This window comes from Bubalus kerabau, chromosome 11 (genome assembly GCF_029407905.1).
Source record: "Bubalus kerabau isolate K-KA32 ecotype Philippines breed swamp buffalo chromosome 11, PCC_UOA_SB_1v2, whole genome shotgun sequence".
Classification (NCBI taxonomy): Eukaryota; Metazoa; Chordata; class Mammalia; order Artiodactyla; family Bovidae; genus Bubalus; species Bubalus kerabau.
In genome coordinates, this window is record NC_073634.1 from 8,253,864 (window position 1) to 8,276,324 (window position 22,461).

General features: G+C 42.1%; 1 protein-coding gene and 1 long non-coding RNA gene across 2 annotated transcripts in view; both read right to left on the reverse strand.

The window, feature by feature from the left end:
* Positions 1-22,461, reverse strand: part of AFF3 (ALF transcription elongation factor 3) — a 582,468-nt gene that overhangs the window by 558,643 nt on the left and 1,364 nt on the right. The gene's annotated exons all lie outside the window — the stretch shown is intronic.
* LOC129622786 (uncharacterized) lies at positions 1,644-17,768 on the reverse strand. The gene is made up of 2 exons (XR_008700133.1): positions 17,630-17,768; positions 1,644-2,140 (listed from the first exon to the last, which is right to left on the reverse strand). It is a non-coding gene; the product is annotated as an uncharacterized LOC129622786 (long non-coding RNA).

Genomic DNA, 22,461 nt, shown 5'->3' on the forward strand with positions numbered 1-22,461 from the left:
TCAAAGTGACACGGGAAGCTATTTGGTCATGACTTTATCATTGAGTGAGTGACCTTCAGGATTAACTCAGGCTCCAATTAACACTTGAAAAGCCCTTAGGAAACAGGGTGATATGCAGTCTTATAAAATGGCTCTATAACAATGCATTTGAATTCCTGAGTCCTTATGCACAATACTGGTCTCCTTAATTTTCTTTTAGTCACAGAACACCAGCGTTTTTCTTTTACGAGTTAGGCCTACACTATGAAAACGTCTACGTAATCAACTTTTGCAATTAAGGCAAATCGAAGGCAGCAGACTCCCGTCATGTCCTTAGGAAGTGACAGGTGAAGCAAGGCCCACGCAGGCTCGGAGTCCTTCCTGGCTGACTCTCCATGGCCCACGCTGTCCCTCTGCCCCAGCTGCGTAACTCCAAGCCTCCTGCTTGTCCAGACAGTTCAGAAAAGCCTCAGCTGTGCCTTCAGGATGCAATCATTTTCACCCGGCAAGACAGCTTGGCCAAGCCTCCCTCTGAGCTCCCCTCTCTCCTCTGCATCTGGAAACACTAACAGAGGAATACAGCCACTTCTCTGAGCGCCAGCTCAGCTTCTGCTTAGGGTGGAAAACGGCCGCTGCCAGGGCCATGTCCACCCTCGTGGAAAGGGGGTCACAGATGCCTCTGGGAGTCTGCTGAAAGCTGGAGGCTCTCTTCTCAGGGAAAAAAAAAAAAATGCACATGTGATGTTGGCAGGGTGCAGGGGGGTGAGGGTGGGGGGTTCCCTAACCTCCAGGTTTCAAGGCTAAAAGAGGAAGAGTAGGGTGAGGACAAGCAGAGAGAAAGAGATGACGGTAGGGGAGACAGAGAAAGAGAGCGAAATGTGGGGGGGGGGGCGCAGTCAGAACATGTGACAGACACTGAAGAGCGTGCTGCAGAGAGAATGGACTGTCTTCTCTCTTTGCCTGGGAGTCAGGTGTCTGGGTTCTGGTTGAGGTTCTAGCTTCCCAGTGACCTTGAGCGAGCTCTTGGAATAAGCCCCAGATTCTTCCGGTGTGCAAGGAGGGCCATTAACTAGATAACATCAAAACAGTTTATACCTATGAACTCATTTAACGCGGACAGCGATCCTTTGTGGTGGGTATACTTTTTTCCAAGAGTTCACAATTGACAAAATAGTCATCCATGGCCAGTGAGGGCAGTGGCCCCGGGGGCGGGGATCAGACCACCTGATTCAGAGCAATGCTCTCCAACATTAGTAGGCGGTTCCTGCCTTTCACAGACTCACACACCAGGGGAATAGTTTCAATACAAAATATATATATATATGCTCAATATTTTGACAGTGAAATGAACATAGCTATAAATGGTATGTAAATATACAGTGGACAGTTTTTTTTTGTTGTTTTTTTTTTTTTTTTACAAAAAAGGGAATCAGTGTCTCACTACGCATACTGGTTCAGTTCAGTTCGGTTCAGTCACTCAGTCATGTCCAACTCTTTGCAACCCCACAAATTGCAGCACACCAGGCCTCCCTGTCCATCACCAACTCCCGGAGTTCACTCAGACTCACGTCCATCGAGTCAGTGATGCCATCCAGCCATCTCATCCTCTGTCGTCCCCTTCTCCTCCTGCCCCCAATCCCTCCCAGCATCAGAGTCTTTTCCAATGGTTAGACACATTAATTTATTATGAAAGATTTGTGTCGATAAAATACCATGTATCTTTAGTAATATTTAAAATGTCATCAAGATAACTCACTTTCTTGAGGACATAAAATTATTTTCAACAAAGGATAGTTTATAAAAGCTTGTGTTTTCACTGCTGGTCCATAGCACACTTCTTTATGCACATTTATTAGCATAGAGCATATCAATTACTTTATGACCAATAGATACAGCAACTAACACACAAAACTATCAGTGTTACTCTAAAACCAGTTTGGGGAAGGCCCGGAAGACACAGGTGGCCCTCAGTATCCACAGGTTCTGCAGAAGCAGCATTCAGCCAACCGGGGATCCTTGGATATGGAACTTGCGGATGTGGAGGCCGACCTGCTATGCCATTTTGTAGAAGGGATTTGAGCATTGGTGGATTTTGGCATCCTCAGGGGTCCTGGAATCAACCTCCCATCGATACCAAATGACACCTGTGTTAACCGTGACACTAACGATAAACAAAAAATTATGCTTAGTCAAATACAATGAATTCAGGTTTGCAGAATTACTTGTAATGCAATCAAATACTTCCTTAAAACCTTACACACACACACACAAGTCAAAGTGACATCAGAATGTCTTGAGCCTGTCATAGCTCTTTGTCAGAGCAAAGGTATGAACTCCCCTTCAACCCCTTTCTATACAAGAGGCTGGTCTGATGTAAACATCTTTCTCATCACCTTAGCCACGCCAGTTCCCAACTCCACACCCTTCCCTAACAGCTCTCCTATCCCTTGACCGCAAACACGCAAGTTCTCCATCAGGGCCTTTGGCCTTTCACTGAGATTTCTATACCTTAAACTCCAAAACCACTCCCAGCTGGACCATTTCCATTCCCAAATCCATGCAGCAAACTGGCTATGCCAGAATCGCCTGAGACTGTGGGTTTTTCATAAGCCAGTACAAACCCCTGGTCCCCCACCCTAGAGACTCTGAATGTCAGGTGATTCCGGGAAGCAGCTAGATTTAAGAACTCCTGGACTGCACTGTGGATATTAACACTGTGTTTTGGGCACAGTGCTCTCCACTGTATAATGAGGAAACCGGGCTACAGAGATGACCCCAAGTCTCCGTCCACACGGACCTAACAGTCCAGGAGTCTAGCTTCTAGAGCTACTTCATGGACACTGGTTTCTCTCCAACCAGACTTCATGTTTTTCAGAGTAGAGACCACATGACCTCTTCTGAGTGTTTCGTGCACAGTTCAATAAGCGTAATCATGAGCTCCTATGACAATGCCCTGCAGATTGAGGAGACAGACGCTGCTCTGGCCAGGCAAATCTTGTGCAGAGTCTGATCCACAAGTTAGATCGGGCATCAGAAGAACCTCCCACAGAGGCTTCAAGATATTGGCACTTGATTTACCACCATCCGCAAACTACAGAAATCACTCTTCCAAACACCAGAAAACCAAGAAAGCTTAAGTTCTGACTTTCTGTCTATTTGTTAGGGAAACCACAAAAGATGCTTACAGATTCCATCTCTGGTTTATGAGAATTATGAGCCATATTGCTGGTACTGTCGAAAGTGTTCACATATCTAAGAGAAAGTAATGGTGAGAAAAACAAGATCATAGTTCTTTTTACTGCAATGTCAAGAGGAAAATGCAGGTAACCATTCAAATCCAGCAAATACATCAAACAGGCTTTGCATCTGTTACCAAGCTTATACTATTGAAAGGGGACTTTACTAGCTGGCCTTTTGGAGTTTTCCAATGTGTGGCTATGGAATCTTCTTAACAAGAAGAGTATCTCTGTTGAAATGCTAAGATTTACAGAAGCAGAAAAAAACAATTGTCCTCACATTTATGTAGCCTTAATCGCAGGTGGCTCAGTGGTAAAGAATCCACCTGCCGATGAAGGGAACACGGGTTCAACCGCTGGATCAGGAAGACCCCTTGGTAACCCACTCCAGTATTACTGCATGGAGAATCCCACAGACAGAGGAGGCTGGCAGGCTACATACAGTCCATCGTGTCACAGAGAGATGGCCACAACTTAGCAACTAAACAACAACGATGTAAACAACAATCGTTTTCAGGTCATTTCCACATGTTATTTCATTTCAGCCTCTCACAACAGCCCTTGGAGCAGGCAAGGTGTACATTATCTGCATTTTTACAAATGAAAAAATAAAACAGAGAGGTTATGAAACTTCTCCATGGTGGCGCTAGAACCAGTCACCCAGGGTTCACACTCTCTTACTGACTCGCTATACCAGGAATCCCACAGAGGAAGAAGATGTGTGATGTCTGGCCAGGTCAGTGAGGGGTCGGCTTGTTTCCTTCATTTTATTTTAAATTTGAAGGTACTGAAACAAGGTGTCAGAGCATTCAACTGGCCACAGGCCCCATCGCGTCTAATTATGTCTCTGTTTCAGACAATTCTCCTTGGGGCTTCCCAGGTGGTGCTAGTGGTAAAGAACCCACCTGCCAACGCAGGACACATAAGAGACGCGGGTTTGACCCCTGGATCAGGAAGGTCCCCTGGAGGAGGGCGTGGCAACCCACTCCAGTACAGTCTTGCCTGGAGAATACTATGGACAAAGGAGCCTGGCGAGTTATAGTCCACAGGGTCACAAAAAGTCTGACTCAACTAAAGCAACTTAGCACGTGCAGACAATTACTGCATCTTCTTGGTCCCTGAAGGCATCTGAGTTCGTGAACCCACTGCTAAGTAATTACACTTACATACCTAAGCAAATATAAATAATTCTATCTTAACATCACATAATATCTTAAGAGCACATTCACATCATATGTTTCACTTGCTTCTCATAGTCCTATTTCCTGATTAGAAAACAAAGCTCAGTGGGGGAGGGAGAGAGTGGAGAATGTAGTATCAACATATATACACTATCAAGCATAACATGGACAGCTGGGGAGAAGTTGCTGTGTAGCACAGGGAGTCCAGCCTTGTGCTCTGTGATGACCTGGAAAGATGGGATGGGAGGAACTGAGGGAGGCTGGGGAGGACGGGGATGTATGTATAGTTATGGCTGATTTGCACTGTTTGTATGGCAGAAATCAACACAACACTGTAAAAAAAATTTAACTCAAATTAAAAAAAACAAATAAAAACAAAGGAATTCAGACCAAAAACAAACAAACAAAACTGACTGACTTTCACAAGGTCAGGACCTAAACTCGGAATGTGTCAGGCAAGAAAGAACATGGTGTGGGAATTTCTTAAGCAAGTTTCGAGGTAAAGCTCTTTGGATAACCATCATATAAAAGTTTCTGAATGTGAGTGCTCAGGTAGGCATATGTTGAAATTTGATTATCACTCAAAGGGCAGTCCTTAAGAGTATGAGCAGAAATGAAACTTCCATATTCCCATTAAGGAGTCATGTACCGACATTTTTCTCCCCGAGTGTTCATGAGTTTGTAATAATAAAAAAGAAGCTGACAAATGCCTGTATTTTTAAATAATTCAACAAAATTACTAGCAAAAGGAGTCCAGCAAGGTACAAAAGAATTATATATCATGACAATGTGAGATATTCTGGGAATGCGAGGTTGGTTCAACATACAAAAATTAGTCAATGTAATAAATCACATTTACACAATAAAGGACAAAATTCACATGATCAGATCAATAGATGCAGAAAAAGCCTTTGACAAAATGAAACACTTTCATGATAATAACATTCAACGAACTAGGAGCAGAAAGAAACTTCCTCAACCTGATAAAAAAGACATCTATGAAAACCCACAGACAACATCGCACTGAATAGCACATGAATGAAAGTTTTCCCCCTAAGATCAGGAACAAGTCTAGAATATCCATTCTCACCACTGGTATTCAACTTTGTACTGGGGGTTCCAACAGATCAATCAAACAAGAAATAAAAGATATCCAGATTGAAAAGGAAAAAGCAAAACTATATTTGCAAATCAGCTGATCTTGCATATATAAAATTCAAAAGAATACATATATACATGCACACATACACACCAGTACCCAACTATCAAGACTAATGAATACATTCAGCAAAGTTGCAAATACAAAAAATAAAGTACAAATTATTAGTCATCCATATTTTCATCAATATATAATTACTGGCAACTAAAAAGGTTGCTCTTTTATTTTTATTCATCTCCATCTGAGATGTAGACATATAAAATTCAGAGTTTATATTAGATGTTTCAACTATCTGCTATTTAAGAGATATGTTTCTTGGAATACACACAGTTCTAGAAAATGCGAAAGGAAAAATCTTTTGCTTATATAGCCAAGAAGGTTAAGTGATGAGAATTAGAAAAGATTTTGAAGCAACAAAGATCTTCTGCTAGGCCCATTAAAGAACACTAATTTGTTCACGTTTTAATTCTCTAATGGGTCTTTTTCAAAGTACTATATAGCAGTTGTAATTGGTTCAAAATATTGCATCTTGATGCTCACACAAACTGAAAGTAATGACTACATTTTCACTTATAAAGTTTATATTTTTACTTTGGCCCAGTCTCCTGGAGGTTTTAAACACCATTAAGCACATCACAATATTGGTGTGGACTCTCTTTCTTCAATTTCATTAGAATTAATGTAGAAGAGCATCTTATTCCAACAATAGTGAACATGTTTCTTACGTAACATAACCCCAAAATACATAGCAAGTTGTCCTATGTTTCAGAAAAGCATTATATTTAGCTCTTTTCTAAAGATCTGAATATGGACCCTGCCTATTCTAAAACCCGTAAGGAATAAAGTGGGCCGGGGTATGGCTATGCTCTGAGAAATCCTGTGAAGACCCAGGAAATTCCCCTCATCCTCTCTACTCTAGAACCCCAGTAAACACACACTCATTAATTCCCATCAACGGTTATTTATCACTCCCCAGGTACTTGTGGTTCACACATCTTCTTTTGTTACTTACATTTTTTTCAAACATCAAAACTAGGTTCAAGCTATATGTAAAGCTTCAGTTAAAGAAGGCATTAACGAGACTTTTTCTGTAAAGCAGATAATTTATTGCCTGATTCCCTTCCAAGGTATATGGATTTTGCTCCTCATTTACAACTTGATTATAATTATTGGCAAGCAAAGTCAAGTTATTTAATTTACAAATCAGGACACAGTAATTGAATAACAGTATTCTTTTCTACATGGTGGAAGCAAATTATTTAGAGATGAAAGTTTAAATAAACACATATTTTTAAAAACAATTTGCCTAATGTTATAAGTCTGTAACACAGAAGCTTTGGACCTCTGGATGAAAACATCTCACTGGGGTTTATCACCTGTCCCTTTTTTCCAAAGTGAAAATTCAAAAGAGATGATAAATACCAGTAAAAAGAAAACCACAGGCCAAAAGACAGAAATCTTCTATAATATGAAAGAATATGTACCAGACAGTTCTATAAACTTTTTTGAATCTTGCTATTTTTCTTTAATCTAAAAACACTGATTAACTATATACACACATATATATGTGTGTGTATATATATATACATAGAAACATTTATACCTACATACACGCTGCTGCTGCTTAGTTGCTTCAGTCCTGTCTGACTCTGCAACCCTATGCACTGCAGCCCACCAGGCTCCTCTGTCCATGGGACTCTCCAGACAAGAATGCTGGAGTGGGTTGCCATACTCCCCTCCAGGGGATCTTCCCGACCTAGGGATCGAACCTGGGTCTCCTGCATTGCGGGCAGATTCTTTACCACTGAGCCACCAGGGAAGTCTACATACATGCATACACACACACACACACACACACACACACACACACATGTATATGACTTCCCCAGTGCAGTGGTAAAGAACCTGCCTGCCAATGCAGGAGATGAAAGAGATGCAGGCTCTATCCCTAGGTCTGGAAGATCCTCTGGAGAAGGAAATGGCAACCCACTCCAGTATTCTTGCCTGGAAAATTCCGTGGACAGAGGAGCCTGGTAGGCTACAGTCCATGGGGTTGCAAAGAGTCAGACATGACTGAGCAACTAAGCATGCACGTATGCGCGCACACACACACACACACACAGATACACACTGATTAGTTACATAGTAGACTATTCCACTTTCCACTTTTTCATCACCCTCCCTTTAAGAGAACATGGATCCCTGCTGACTGGCATGTGACCTGCAGTACTGCTTTGGAAAAGAAGGATAGTTTCCCTTCCAACTGATGTCAGGCTTGACCTTTCAACTTATTAAGCCAATGACATGGGAGCCATATGACAGACTCCACATCCAGCAAAAGGTCTCTGTCCCTTCTGTTGAGAGGATGGCATATTTCAGAAGAGTGCACTCTGTCAGGCTGGGTCTGGGAATGAAAAAGACACTAGTGTACACCTGACCATCACCTGCCATGTAACACAGATAAGAACAACAATTTGCAACTATAAGCCAGGGATCTGGGGGGTGTATGTTACCAGAGCATCACCTGACAAAAGCTGGCTGATACAAATTGCAGCCCTAACATTTAACCTGCTTCACCAATTTAACTTACCTGTAGGGAGATAAACCTAAGAGATGTCATAAACAACTCCTAGGGGAGGTTGATTTCACATTACAGTATGAAAGAAATACTTCATGACTCATCTCCAGGTTTGCCAGGATCCAGCAATATGATGTAAAGCTATCCCATGTTCTACATCAGTGATTAATGCAGAGATGAAAGAAGAAGGAAATAAAGAGACTAGAAAGCAGGGAAATCTAGAGTCTATAGAAATGAGGGCTACATGACTTCATGTCACTCTACCAAGACCACAAGGAACAGTCATCCCATTGGAGAATCTGGGGTCATTCTATGACCGAAGACTGGGGAGCAGGCATATGGGTATGGACCGAAGTAGAGATACGAGGTCAAGGTATAGTTATCCATCTGAAATAATGATCGCAGTTTGTACCGACAGAAAAGAATATAAATGTTGCCATTTGGGCTATAGCCATTGCTCCTAAGTCTATCTCAACTGAACAATAATATAATTGCTTCACCAATTTTGAAGTTCCGGTTTTAACTGTTTTCTATCTTAACTAAAACACATATAATAAATGTTTAAAACAGGTAGTTCTTAGCGCTCACAATGCACAGGACTCATAAAGTTTAATATTATCACTGAGGAGCCAGAAGAAGAAATCCTTGCCCTCAAGAGAAAAAAGCATTAGGCCATCTTCTAAGACTGTGTTCTGCCGTCATCAGATAAACACAAGCACAGACCTTTGGGGCAAGGGGAAGATATCAGCTAAAAATTAAGATACAAACTGACTCACATAAATGCTTCTAAGTATCTTTTCAGCCACAGAATGGATACAATCATTGAAAACAATTGCTAATCAAAACATTAAGTAAAAAGAAAAAAAAAATTAAGCAACCATGAGACCGGGCAAAAAGAATGAATAATAAAGTTACCACTTCTTGAGGACCTACTGTGTGCTGGGCTATATTATCTTATTTAATCTGCATAGCAAATCAGTTGCATAGGCATTATTGCCTATTTTATACATGAGGAAACTGAGGTTAGGAAACAGAGAAGTTAGGTTACTAGTCCAAGGTAGTACACTTTGTAAATGGCATAGTCAGAACCCACCACAGGCTGGCTCCAAACCTCTGCCCTTCCCATTATCAAATGGCAGTGTTCTGGAATTTGATCAGCCAAGCAGATTTTTTTTCCTTAAAATTTAAACTGTCTTATTCAAGGATTTTTAAAGGAGGCATTCAAAGTTATTTTTGTCACCTGTTTCAACATGTCACAATTCCTTATGCCAAGAATCTATTAACTTTACTTCACCCAAATATCTTGTGACACAAATTAAGCCTATTTACCCTTTCTATGTCATCAAGGTAACACTTTTTATAGAAGCAGTAACAGAGCTTGAAGAGACAGTCTGTCTTTATGTAGAAACTAAGAAGAAACTGCAAGAAACTCTGCATGAAAAAGAATCACTTACTCAGTTTCAAATTACTTTCATAAGGTAGTTTTACTAATTTGTCTGCTGCATCATTTCTGTTATTAATAAAATTACATTTAGGTGTTGGGGTAGATTGGACCAGGTGGGGTGAACAGTTGTGACCATTTTCTTCATCCATAAAACTTGTCAAATTAGTGGTTTTACAAGGATACAAAGTTTTTATGTGTTTGAAATGCTGACAAAAAGAGCCGTACCTAAAATGACAATGACTTTCAGACAATCCTAACATAGGAAAGCCTGTTTGATTAGAATTACGTTTATTTGAAATATACAATAATTGGTCACAGTATATTATTCATCCTGAATTAAAAAGCTGAAAGTAAATCTCAAGATGTTTCTCTATATATACCTTATTGTACCTGTTGGAGACCACACACACACGTGCATATGCACACACATACAAATTACAAATAACATCAGAAGGGACCTCAGAACCCATACCCTATAAGCCTGTCATTAAGAGATACTGAGATAACTTCCGATGGGATGATGGCCACAAGGAAGGACCTTGGAGCCAGACCACCTGGCTAAACCCCCAGCTCTGTCTGCACTGGCTGTGGCATGTTGGGCAAGGTACTGTTTCCTTCTCTATAAAATTGGGAGTAACAGAACTGGCCTCACAGGTTAGGAAGATTAATTGAGATACCGTACATGTAAAGGGCTCACCGCACTTCCTTATGAAGAAAAGCTAAGAAACCCCAAGGCCAAATAGGCTGATGAGCGCCCTTCTAAGGAGATCCTGCTGTTAAATATCAGAGCAACGTCCCAGGGCACCTGCCTTTGCCAGTCTTGTCTGTTTGAAAACATTTTTAATAATCTGTGTTCAACAGTTCACCGTGAGAAAAGCCCACTGGTTTTTCCTGGCAAGTTAGCCTCATCCAATTTCTTCCGAATCAAAAAACCACCCCAGCCTCCTCACATTAGGTGACTCCTCTAAAGCAGCTGCCCACTGGGGCAAGCAGGGAGAGGGAGGGATGGACTGTGGGGACAGATGCGAACTAGTATATACAGGAGGGATAAACCACAAGGTGTCTCAGATGGTAAAGAATCTATCTGCCTGCAATGCAGCAGACCCGGGTTCAATGCCCAGGTTAGGAAGATCCCCTGGAGAAGGCAATAGCAACCCACCGCAGTATTCCTGCCTGGAGAATCCCATGGACAGGGGAGCCTGGCCGGGGTTGCAAAGAGTCAGACACGACTGAGAGACGAACAGTTTCAGTTTCAAACCACAAGGTCCTGTTGCACAGCACTGGGAACTATATTCAACATTGTATGCCAGACCATAATGGAAAAGAATATGAACACAAATATATACATATGTATAACTGAATCAGTCTGCTGCACAGCAGAAATTAACACGGCATTGTAAATCAACCATACTTCCATAAAACAAAGCAGGCAACCATGAACCCCACTCTCTCCAGGCTTCCATGTCTCTGACGATTTCTTCAACCTCCTGCCCAGACTGCCTTCCAACCCACGGCTCCTCTGGGTCCTCAGCCAACGTCTTCTCCCCTCCCTCTTCCTATAATCCTGTCCAACCACGTGACTGTCACTAGCATCTATGTAAGATAACTCCCAAATATTTATTTTGTCCTTGCCTTCTTTCAAAAGGTCACCACCACACAGCAAACTTGCTCCAGGCAACTCTACCTGGATGGTCCACAGGGATTTCAAATGGAACATTTTAAGATCCAAACACTCCATCCGCCCCCACTCAGCTTGCTCCTCCTCCTATACTCCTACCTCATCACACAAGCCAAACATCCTAAAGGCATATTTGCCCCCTCCCCGACCCAGTCTCCCTTATTCCCCCAACAAGTCAATCAGCAAAATTTCCAGTGTAATTCCCTACAGATTTCTCTAGTCCTCCTCTTCCCTCTATCCTTCCTGCCTGACCTGATCCTCCAGACATGGCCCATCACGGCCCCCAGACTCACCCATGCCAAATGCCTTCTAGAAATAATAATAAAATATAAGTGGGGCCGTTTTGCTCCCCTGCTCACACAGCAGTCCCCGGCCTACTGGACAATGTCTAAGCTCATTGAAATGCCATGTGGGGCCCTCCGCACCCAACCTCCCCTCCTGCTGCTGCCTACCTGGAATGCTTCAGACCCACAACCCACCTGCACTGGTCACAGCGACCGTCACAACACACTGCCCTGCACCTCTCGACCTTGCTTACATTAGTGCACCTGCAGTAGCCTCTTCTCCTAGCCTACCTCCAATTCATCCTCTAAAACTCAAAGTGGATGTCACTTTGCCCAGGAAATCTTCCCTGAAACTCCATAATGGAGAGGGTACTCTTTTATGTACTCCACTGGGTTCCCTAGTAAAACAGGTACAAACCCTACTGAGATTATTTGAAATAATCCATTTGAAGCTTAAGTACACAAACACCAAGGGCTAAAAATGTGTCCGGCTTAATAATCTCAATCCAGAAACCTGTAAATCTAGAGAAAGAGAGATATGAAGAGCAGCTTAGGCATACATATTGTGTTAGATTATTGTATATACTATTTCAGGATGCTAAAACATTACTTTTATCCTGCTGAGGGATAACAGTAAAGAAAAGAATAGAAATCAATTTATGTAACTAATTATCTACCTAAATAGTAGAAATGAAATTACCATACTTTCTTTTTCTACTATAAATATTTAATTTCCATATTCAGAACTTGTTAACTCAGCCTTGAAGTTTTCATTCAACTTGCGGGGTGGGAGGGGAGAGGCAGGGACTAAAGTGGTATGTAAAATTCACTGCTTTCCCATAAGATACTTTTCTCAGATATTCTGCTCGTACTAAAAGATTAAAGTCTACTTACTGAAAAACAAAGACACACTCTAAAGGACAGTCACCTAAAAGATTTAGTTCTCAGAAGAAGCCATACCATATTCTGGGGAAGGATCTACCTTTGATGAAAACATACACACACACACACACACACACACACACACACACAAACGGGAGAGTCCAGCCGAGCCGCCCACTCGAGCACATGGAGGTGATTCTGAGGACTCAGCAGCCTCTGCAGGCAACATCTGTCCTGAGCGCCAATATTATGACCAGCAGATGATCAGGGTGCTTGGGAATAGCATGGATGCTCCCTCCTCACCCCAACATGAGCCCAGACAATGAGAGCCAAGCAAAGGCTTCATGCTGAACTTCCACAGCCAGCCATACAACTATTAACTGTTCAATTTTCCACCAAAGAGTGAACACTGCTAACACACGGAGGTTGTTGACGAGGTATGGTTTCCCCATTACTGCTGATGCGACAGCCTGCTCCCTCAGGATGACAGACAGCTTACATACTGGGCTCAGATGGTCTCTAAAGTTACATCCTCCCATCCAAGGAATCCTCATTTCCACTGCTGCTGTGGACCACAAGAAAGGCTAAGTGGCACATTTCAGAAAGTGGATGGACCAACCCATTCCGGATCCTGAGCGTCTATTTCAGTGAACTGCAGAGTCAGGCCAGCCTATGTCGTCAGTCAAGCCCCAATTCTGAATTACATAGCCAAAGTTCAGAATTTAGCTGACCACTATCAATTGCTTTTTTTTATTCCAAAGGAACAGCTTGGTGTTTCTTCTTGCTGTTGTTGTTTGTCGTTCAGTCAGTAAGACATTTCGGACTCTTTGCGACCCCATGGACTGCAGCATGCCAGGCTTTCCTGTCCTTCACTATCGCCTGGAATTGCTCATCACCACTGAGTCGGTGAGGCCATCCAACCATCTCATCTTCTCTTGCCCCCTTCTCCTGCCTTCAATCTCTCCCAGCATCAGCGTCTTTTCTAATGAGTCAGCTCTTCACATCAGGTGGCCAAAGTATTACAGCTTCAGCTTCAGCATCAGCCCTTCCAATGAGTGTTCAGGATTGATTTCCTTAGGATTGACTGCTTTGATCTCCTTGCAGTCCAAGGGACTCTCAAGGGTCTTCTCCAGCACCAAAATTTGAAAGCATCAATTCTTCTTGCTCAGCCTTCATTATCATCCAACTCTCATATCCGTACATGACTACCGGAAAAACTGTAGCTTTGAGTATACAGACCTTTGTCACCAAAGTAATGTCTCTGCTTTTTAATATGCTGCCTAGGTTTGTCATAGCTTTTCTTCCAAGGGGCAAGCATCTTTTAATTTTGTGGATGCAGTCACCATTCACAGTGATTTTGGAGCCCAAGAAAATAAAATCTGTCACTGTTTCCACTTAGGGCCCAACACAGCAAACCACTGACTCAGAGCCCCTCCTCCTTGACTGGGGAAGCTGTGCAAATCACCTGGCTATTCCGTTATCTGTATCATTATTGATAGTCATTAAATAATGTTTTCTCCAAAGTGAGAGAAAATACATTAATTTGATGATAACAGTATAAATCTAAGCAATAACCAAACCCCTGCTTCCTTCTGCTGGGTCTGATCTGTCTCCATGCCTGGGGGCAGCTGTTTCCCTCTCACTTAGTCCCTACCTGAAGAAGTTACACAGATTCTAATGTTGCCTACTACAGGAAATGGTTAAATGCAATTGGATAACACTGGATTATGAGGTAGAAGGCAATATTCCAGCCACTAAAAGCACAAACGCAAAGTGCTGCCCCAAAGAACAGGCTAAAAGCAAAGGTGAGCACTTCCTCTGAGGGGGTCACACATGTCTCCAGGCTGCACAATTTAAACTAGTCACTATCATTCCTGAAAAGTCAGCTCTGTCTTCCAAATCTGAAATAGTCACAATTGCTGAAGCCCAATCTGGCGTGCTCCTATCAGCTAGTCTTCCATGCCTATCTCAGAGAACGAAAATCTGTGTGTGTGTATGTGTGTGTATGTGTGTGCATGCACACAAACCCTCATTAAGAAGATAAAGTAAATAAATTTCCCGCCAAGCTCACAGTACACTCAAAGTCAACTGTGCTGTATTTACTCACATAATCAGTCTCATCTGCACTTATTTTTCTAATGAAACAGGACTGGAAATTAAACATGGCTAAACAGCAGCTAAGTCTGACTGCCTAATGGACTCGGGCACTCTGCTGAGTGAGGGACGGTCCCCCCAGAGGCTCTGAGCCCACCATGGGTTCCACCTGGAGCTGAGCTGTGATTTATTTTAGGACACTGGGAAAGGTGCAGTTTGCAGCTATGGCCACAGGGTAGTGCAGTAATTCTGCAAATAGTTACCCCCTCCCCCATCACGGCCACCTCCCTGCACCACACTACCCCTAGTTTCTTCATAAAGAGAATGGGACCATTTGGTCTGAGTCCTGGGCACCTACAGGAACGTTTGTGAGATTCCTGAGAAACACAGAGTATTTGTAAAATTCTAAATCCAGTCACTCTAAGCACTGGCTCTTAATGCAGAAGGACTCTGTCCCTGAAGGGTTGACAAGAACTGTAAAGCTATAAAAAGTGATTAGCCCATTTATTATAAACTTTGTTTACTTAGGTTTTTATGTTTATTTCCCACTATATCCCCACTAGGATACAATTAACCACCCCCTCACTCATCAAAATTGTATTAGGAAGATTCACAAAAATAAAATAAATGCTGCATCAAAATGTAACCTCCCAGCACTGTGGAACTGTAACGTTATTATGCAGAGCCTTCTCAAAACAAAAAGAAGATGATCCAAAATTTTTAAAGAGCTTCTTTTCAAAGGAATGTTTATTCTTTTACTTCTTGCTACTCAAGGTTTGGTCTAAGGACCAGCAGTTCTATCTGGGAGCTGATTAAAATTGCAGACTCATAACCCTACCAGGGAGACCTGCTGTGCTGCAGTCCAGGGGGTCCCAAAGCGTCAAGACACGACTGAGTGACTGAACAACAGTAACAACCCTGCCCTGCACCTATTAAATCAGAATCTATGTTTTATCAAGATACAAGTTATCTAGATGCAGGTAGCCTGAGAAGCGATGGCCTGAGTGACAGGTAAGTATATGGACCTTTGTACTTCAAAACTATTTTCTAAGCCCTAAGTCTTTTCTTCCTCAAGATACATTTTATAGAAAAATAAATATATCTTGAAATTCTAAAACAAAAGTAGACAGATTATTTCCCCAGAACTGCTGATGACTGGCTAGAATAAAGCCTTTTTCTATCTAAACTGCCAGGTTACTAATTATCATTTCAATGAACACTGACAGAAAATTTGGTCTGTCACTTCATAACTCAGGTAAACAGTGCAGGTATGACAAGAAAAATTTACCTAAAACTAACAGACTCCTATTACAACCTCCAGAGGATTTTCAGAAACTAATTTCCTGTCCATAAAAAAAGGAAAAATAAAATTATTTCAGTTCAAGTTAAGCACATAGCTCTAAACTGAGTTGCTATGTGAGTGTGGTCACCAAATTACAGTCACTGTTGTTTACCTCAGCTAACAACGAGCCTCCTGGGAAGATATTAATGTGAAGAAGCCTAAGTACCCTCCATGCCCTTCTCCACATGTGAGTAGAGAAATTGCAAAGGGTAAAATACACAAGTGAACGCAATTGGCTCTTTGATTCTTGCTCACATGTGATAGGAATGATCATACAATTGTGACGCTGGAAGGACTCAGAGATAACTTCCTGCTGCCAGTCCACTTACTCTGGAAACCCGTTCTACAAGGTCCCTGGCAGGGGGTCTCAGCCTCCTAGGGACAGGTCATCGATACTCTCTGAGACAGCCTTGTCACTCACACCCACTGACCTTAATGACGTCCTTGGACAACCCAGTGAAATACCTGGAACACTCAGAGCCCCTATCATATCCCCAGGTATTTCACATCCCCAGGTATTTCACATCCCCAGGTATTTTGTTTCCATAGACTAAAATCCATTAAGCTCCTCTGATGGTGTGGTACCCTCTCATCCTGGTATAACTGTGTTATTTTGTTTTTACTGAAACTAAATTATGATTAGCCTGACATAATTTAATGAGACCCACAGAGCCAAATGAAGTCATTTGATGTAATGGGTGGTAATTCAATACATTCTCAGCGAAACATCAAAGATTATGTAATGGTTAATATATCTACACGTTACTAGTACAACTGTAAGTAAGGACATATCTGTCTGCTCAACCATGATGTACAACTAAGAAAATCTACTGACCTCTACTCAAAAAGGTCCCTGGGTCCTACTGCCAGGGACAGAACTCTGCACCAGATGGATGACCTGGCCCAACGTGACCTTTCTGTATCCTTCCCTGTTTATGATAAAGAGACATTCTGAAGGAAGTAAAGGGTATAAAAGAACTGCGTTTGGCATTCACGAAGCAATTGACACTTTCATTACTTAACATCACAACCTTATGAGGTAGGCCGGTATAAGTGCCGTCATTTTATAAGTGATTAAACAAGACTGAGAATAGGAAATGAGAAAGATCTTGAGCTGCCCAGGGCCAAACAGAAAGCAAGACTGGAGCCAGCTGAATTCAGAAACCTCAATTAAATTCCCAAACAAAAGAGAAAAGGCAACACTAAAATAAGTTTTATGGGTTCCACTCTAAAACAAAACAAGGAAACATTATGTTATCATTAAATGATATTAAAATCATCTTTTATGGCCCTGATTTTGCCACCAAAGCTTTATCCCACCGCCCCCCCCAAAAAAAAATCCTGTATTTCATTTTTAGGGAGTTTTTTTTCTTAATTTGACTGTTATTTTAACCAAAATTATGCCAAAGGGCCTCGTTCAAGTTGCTAAATTTAAAGTGCCATTGATTAGATCCATTCTGGTTCACAAGGACATTCTCCCGAAATAGACTTTTAGCATTTTATAACCCTCCTACATTTTCACAGAAGAGAATCTGGAACACAGGAAGGAATCATTTCCTCACACACAAGACTCATTTTCATCGTCATCAAAAGGCACTTGGTTAAAACCCTTGGTTAAAGCTCGTCTGCACATCCAGTGCGCATCCTCCCCATTATCCTGACACCCAGTTTGAGAACCTGGGTCCTTAGCTTCAGCGCCCTGAATTAAGCCGTCTCCCCACCACCCCACCCTCCAAGATACACCACTCACGGAACCACAAAGGGATGCACACCTCAGCTCCCTGTGCTCAGCACTGTTCTGATTCCCACCTCTCACTGGCCACCAGCCCCTCCAAGGGCGCAGCCCTCCTGCCCTGGCCCTGGCAGCCACTCTGCTGTAAACTTTCGCATCCCTGCACCTGGGGAGGCCCTTTTCCACGCTCTGTGCATGTGTGCTCTGGGCCAATGATGGGCCCCGCAGCCAATCATCCTCCACCTTCGGCCAATGAGAAGGAGCGCAGCCAACAGGACTGCTCTGGACCAATGGGCTCCAGCACGCCCAGGGCTCAGGCCACGCCCAGTGGAGGTGCTGGGTACCAGTTTCGCCTCTCCTTCTGGTAAACCGCTTCCAACAGTACAGAAGGAATGGGGACAGGCCTGAAAATGTTTGCTTTGTTGGAGCTAGAGGAAAGGGCTGAGGGTCAAGATCAGGAATGAGGGGCCGCTTTCTAACCCTTCATGGGGGGAGCCTAAGGAGGCCTGGAAGAAGGTGATTGATTTTTAAGACAACCAAATAGGCCCGCTGGCGCTCCTGGGAAGCCTTCGACATGGAGACTACGAGGTTAGTGGCTCCTCCGCTTGGCTCCCCGTCAGCCTAGAGGGGTGCAGTCCATCCCCAGATGAGTTATTAATAGTTAATAACTTCATCCAACAAGCTCCAAGCTTTATTCCCTCCTTATTTCTAGTCACAACCTTCCGGAACTCCATATGGACTTTCCTCCCTTTCACCTTCTCCTTCTGAAAGTCCACTTCTCCAGGATGACTTTCACAGGCGCTTCTGCCCTAAAGGTCTCTTCCCCTACCCTTGTTGTTGTTGCTCAGTCGCTTCGTTGTGTCCGACTCTTTTGTGACCCCATGGATTGTAGCCCCCAGGCTCCTCTGTCCTTGGGATTTCCCAGGCAAGAATACTGGAGTGGGCTGCCATTTCCTTCTCAACCCAGGGGATCTTACTGACCCAGGGATAGAACTCAAGTCTCTGCTTTGGGAGCGAGTTCTTGGCGGTGGAGCCACCAAGGAAACCTGCCTCCCCCTCAATAGCGCAGCCTCAGCTTCTTCCTATAGCAAATCCTGATCTGGATGGCTTATTCTCCTTCAAGTTCCCTACAAATCCACTTTCCTTTGAATTACTATGGTAGGTTTTTGTTTTTGTTTTGTTTTGTTTTCCTCCTAAACTACAGGTTTCAACCCATGGATAAGGAATTTTTAAAAAATAGAATATAAAATACCAAAGTACATCTCCCATAATGCGGGCAAGTGTTATTTGTGACTCTAGTTTCAGTTATGAGTCTGTGTGCACACAAATGATGTGGTGGGTTGCAATGTTAAACATACTTGCTACTGTGAGTTGTGGTAGAAAACCTTTGAAAGCAACTGTTCTCTGACACCTAACCTAGAGGCTGCCTAATGCTCGGTGAATGCTCACTGAACAAGCTGATGGGTATGATATGATCCATTTGCTACAACTTCAAAGTTCCACTTGCAAAGAATATAAAGTAGAACGCCTATTGGAACCCAAAGAAATGGATTCTGGGCCATGTGAAGCTATGGGGCAGAGGAGTAGGAGACAGGAAGCTGAATATTTACTATTTTATTCCAACAGACTTTCTCCCCAGTAACTAACATGTGTCTATATTTAAGGGAGATTAGATATAATTTTGACTTGAGTTCACTGTGGAAAGCTTATCTCGGTCACTGAAAGCACCTCATGATTACAGAGTTCTGAATCTTTGAAGTATCTGGTATAGGTAATTCCACCATGACTCATAAAAGCATCTTTCAGAGACACCATGAAAGCCTTTGTTCCAGTTCTTTCTTTGCCCAAGATGCCGCTATGTCCTCTCAATACCCCACCCCCACCGTCTGTAAAAATCCCATTCATCTTTCAAGGCTTAGTTCAAAGGCCACCTTTTCCACGGAAGCCTTTTTTAAAAAACTCGATTTTTCCTCTTTCCCTCCTCCACCATCCACCCACCCTGGTCCCAAATATGGTTTCTTTCACTTGGGAATCACCAGTGTGGAAGCCTTCCTTTTATACATGTGTACTTGTCTCATCTCCACTAGACAATAACACGCACAACTCACGCTTTACTCTTCTTTGCATTCCCTGTGGTAACCAGCACGAGCTCTTGTCTTTAAGAGGTGATCAATACAATGTGTTAAGTGAATAAAGGAAAGCAACTGTTACGCCATTCAAAGGGATGGTCTTTATTTTAAAGGCCCTGAGGAATGGCGTACATGCCCAGAAGCTGATCAAAAGCTTGTGGAGAATTGGAAGAAAAGGGGACGGAGGGGACAGAGATGGAGTTTGAGAAGGGGCTCGGCTCCTCTAGGCATCTGTCCCTGTAAACTTACTGAATCCCCAGCTCTTCAGGGACTCAGCTCTAAGAATGAAGCTAGGGAGCTGGGCACAGGATGCATGCCTTTTCAACTCTCCACTCCTGCTTCAAACCAGAAATGGGAAGTAGAAGTGGGAATAAGGGCAGCCCTTCTCAACTTTAAGGTATGGCTGAAAAGAAAAACTGAAACTGCTATCTGGATGATTCAGGTTCAAAATTTCCGCCCCACCCCCCCAACCTTGAAAAAAAAAGTGGGGGTTTCTGGAGGGGAGGGGAGGAGGGAAAAGGGTGTGCAAGGAAGCAGAGGAGATTAAATTCAACAGTACTGAGCTCTTTAGTTCATATTGTCTCTACAGTCATTTGGGGATGCTTTCAGTGACCACTAGACTAAGCTAGCTCAGGTTCAAAGCACAGTCACAACTAATAAACTCAAATTTGTTTTATTGGAAAATGATGTCCAGCAGTGAAAACATTGTTAAAATCCCATTCTCTTTTGCCTTAGTACCTTCTCCGCTCCCACCCACCCTCCCCCCCCTAAATAATAGTGTTTTCCTAAAAGGGATTAAAGAAAGAAATTTTTAGTGGTCTCTATTTTAAATTTATATACATTTTATAAGCTAATTCAAATAGGGCAGCAGATGTAATTTCCTAAATCATGGTATTTTGTTTTCAAATCTTTAATTTTAAATTAATATAATTAAGGGCTCTGACCTTCTCTTTCTTTAATATTATACCAGGATCTTCATCAAGATTTTGTTTTGTAATAAATTCCAGACCTGCCCTCATAAAATGGGAATACATCTGTAATACTTTAGAAAATACACTGGATTTAAAATCAGAAAAGTTGAGCTTTGAAATTAATGCTTGGTTCAAACATGGCTCCTCCACTTCTACATGTGTGACCTTGGGCAGCTAATCTTCCCAACCCTCAATTTCCCAATCTGTAAACTGGGAATAAAAACAGTACTTGGTTGTTCCCTAAGGTTGTCATGAAAATTAAATGAGCTAAGCCATGTAATGTACTTAAAATAGAGTTTAAAGATGCTAAGTAGGTGCATTGTACTTAGAGCGTGTCTAGCTAAGTGTCTGTTAAATGTTAGTTTAAAAATTCGGCTGTCATTTGTTTTATGGTCTCAGTAAAGTCCTTCTACAGTTCAAGGCCTCTATTTCCTTATCTTTAGAATGGGACTGCTACCACTTACCACTTCTGGGACTGTTATGAGATTCAAGTAAGGAAACAATGGATATGAAAATGTTTTGACCCACAGAAAGTACTCAAATGTTAGTTATTTGGGGTCACTTATAAGCGTAAAAGTAAACCATAAACTTAAAAACAGAAAAACGTAAAGGTCAACCAGAAAACTGAGTTAGAAAATAGCGTCCATTCCATGTTAGAAATGTATACTTAAGGAGTTTGGTTTCGCTTTAACTGATCAGAAATATATAAGCTCTTAGAAGATGTAACTTCTGCCTCTGCAAACTAGAAATGCTCCCTCAATCAAGCCAAAGCGTTCTACTATGTTTTAATCAAGAAAGCCTGCACAGTTTCATAAGCCAAAGAGAAACTGATGAACTGATTAAAATCTGACTGCATGTACAGCAACTTAAAAAAAAATGCTTATTTTTTTAAATAATAAAAGTACTGTAGCTAATGTAAATTTCAAGTCAATTCAACAGACATTTTTTGTGGAACTGTGCTCCAGGTAACTCAGCCAGAAACTAAAGATGCAGAGGAAGAAAGAGCTTAGGCATGTGCTGGAAAAGTCACAGATTATGACTGATAATTTCAAAATATCCCTTGTAAGAGTCGTAAGGGGGCTTCAGTTTTGAGTCAGCAAACAGACAAGAAGCCTAAAAACCCACCAAAACAAAAAGTTCTTTCCTTTGACTGAAAAACTGCCTTTTAAAAACAAAAGTCAAGCACAATTTCTATCTCCAAACCTACTGAATTTGTGCCAGAAACCAACATTTCAAAGTGTAAACCTGTAAAGTAATAAGTATCTATAAATGAAAGACTGAAATAAACCCCAGAAGCAACAACACAGTAATTAGCGACTTTTATAGAGTAATAACATGTTTCATATTCTTTTTACACTGACTCTTTGAAGTTTCCAGTGTAATATATAAAACTTTTATTACATTAGGGCCCATCCTTGTGTATTTTATAGGTGCCAGCATTATGCAGAGCAAGCTGCACTTGCTGATCCTCCTATCTTTTATAACAAACTGTTTGCTAATGGACTAGCTTTGTGTCCAGTTTAGTTAGTTACACCTGGTTTTAGACAGACCAGTCACTGGAAGCATGAAGCAAGGGAAACATACACATGTCCACAAATCATCTATATGATCTATAAATCAAATAGCAGTTTAGCTTTAAAATTGCACACTGCATATTCATGTGCACACCACTTGCAGTTTTAGACACATGTGAATTCTTTACTGAATTAAAGAAGAAAAGGGAGGGGTGGGGGGAACCAAACCTCAGCTCTACAATAAGCGATTTCCAGAGG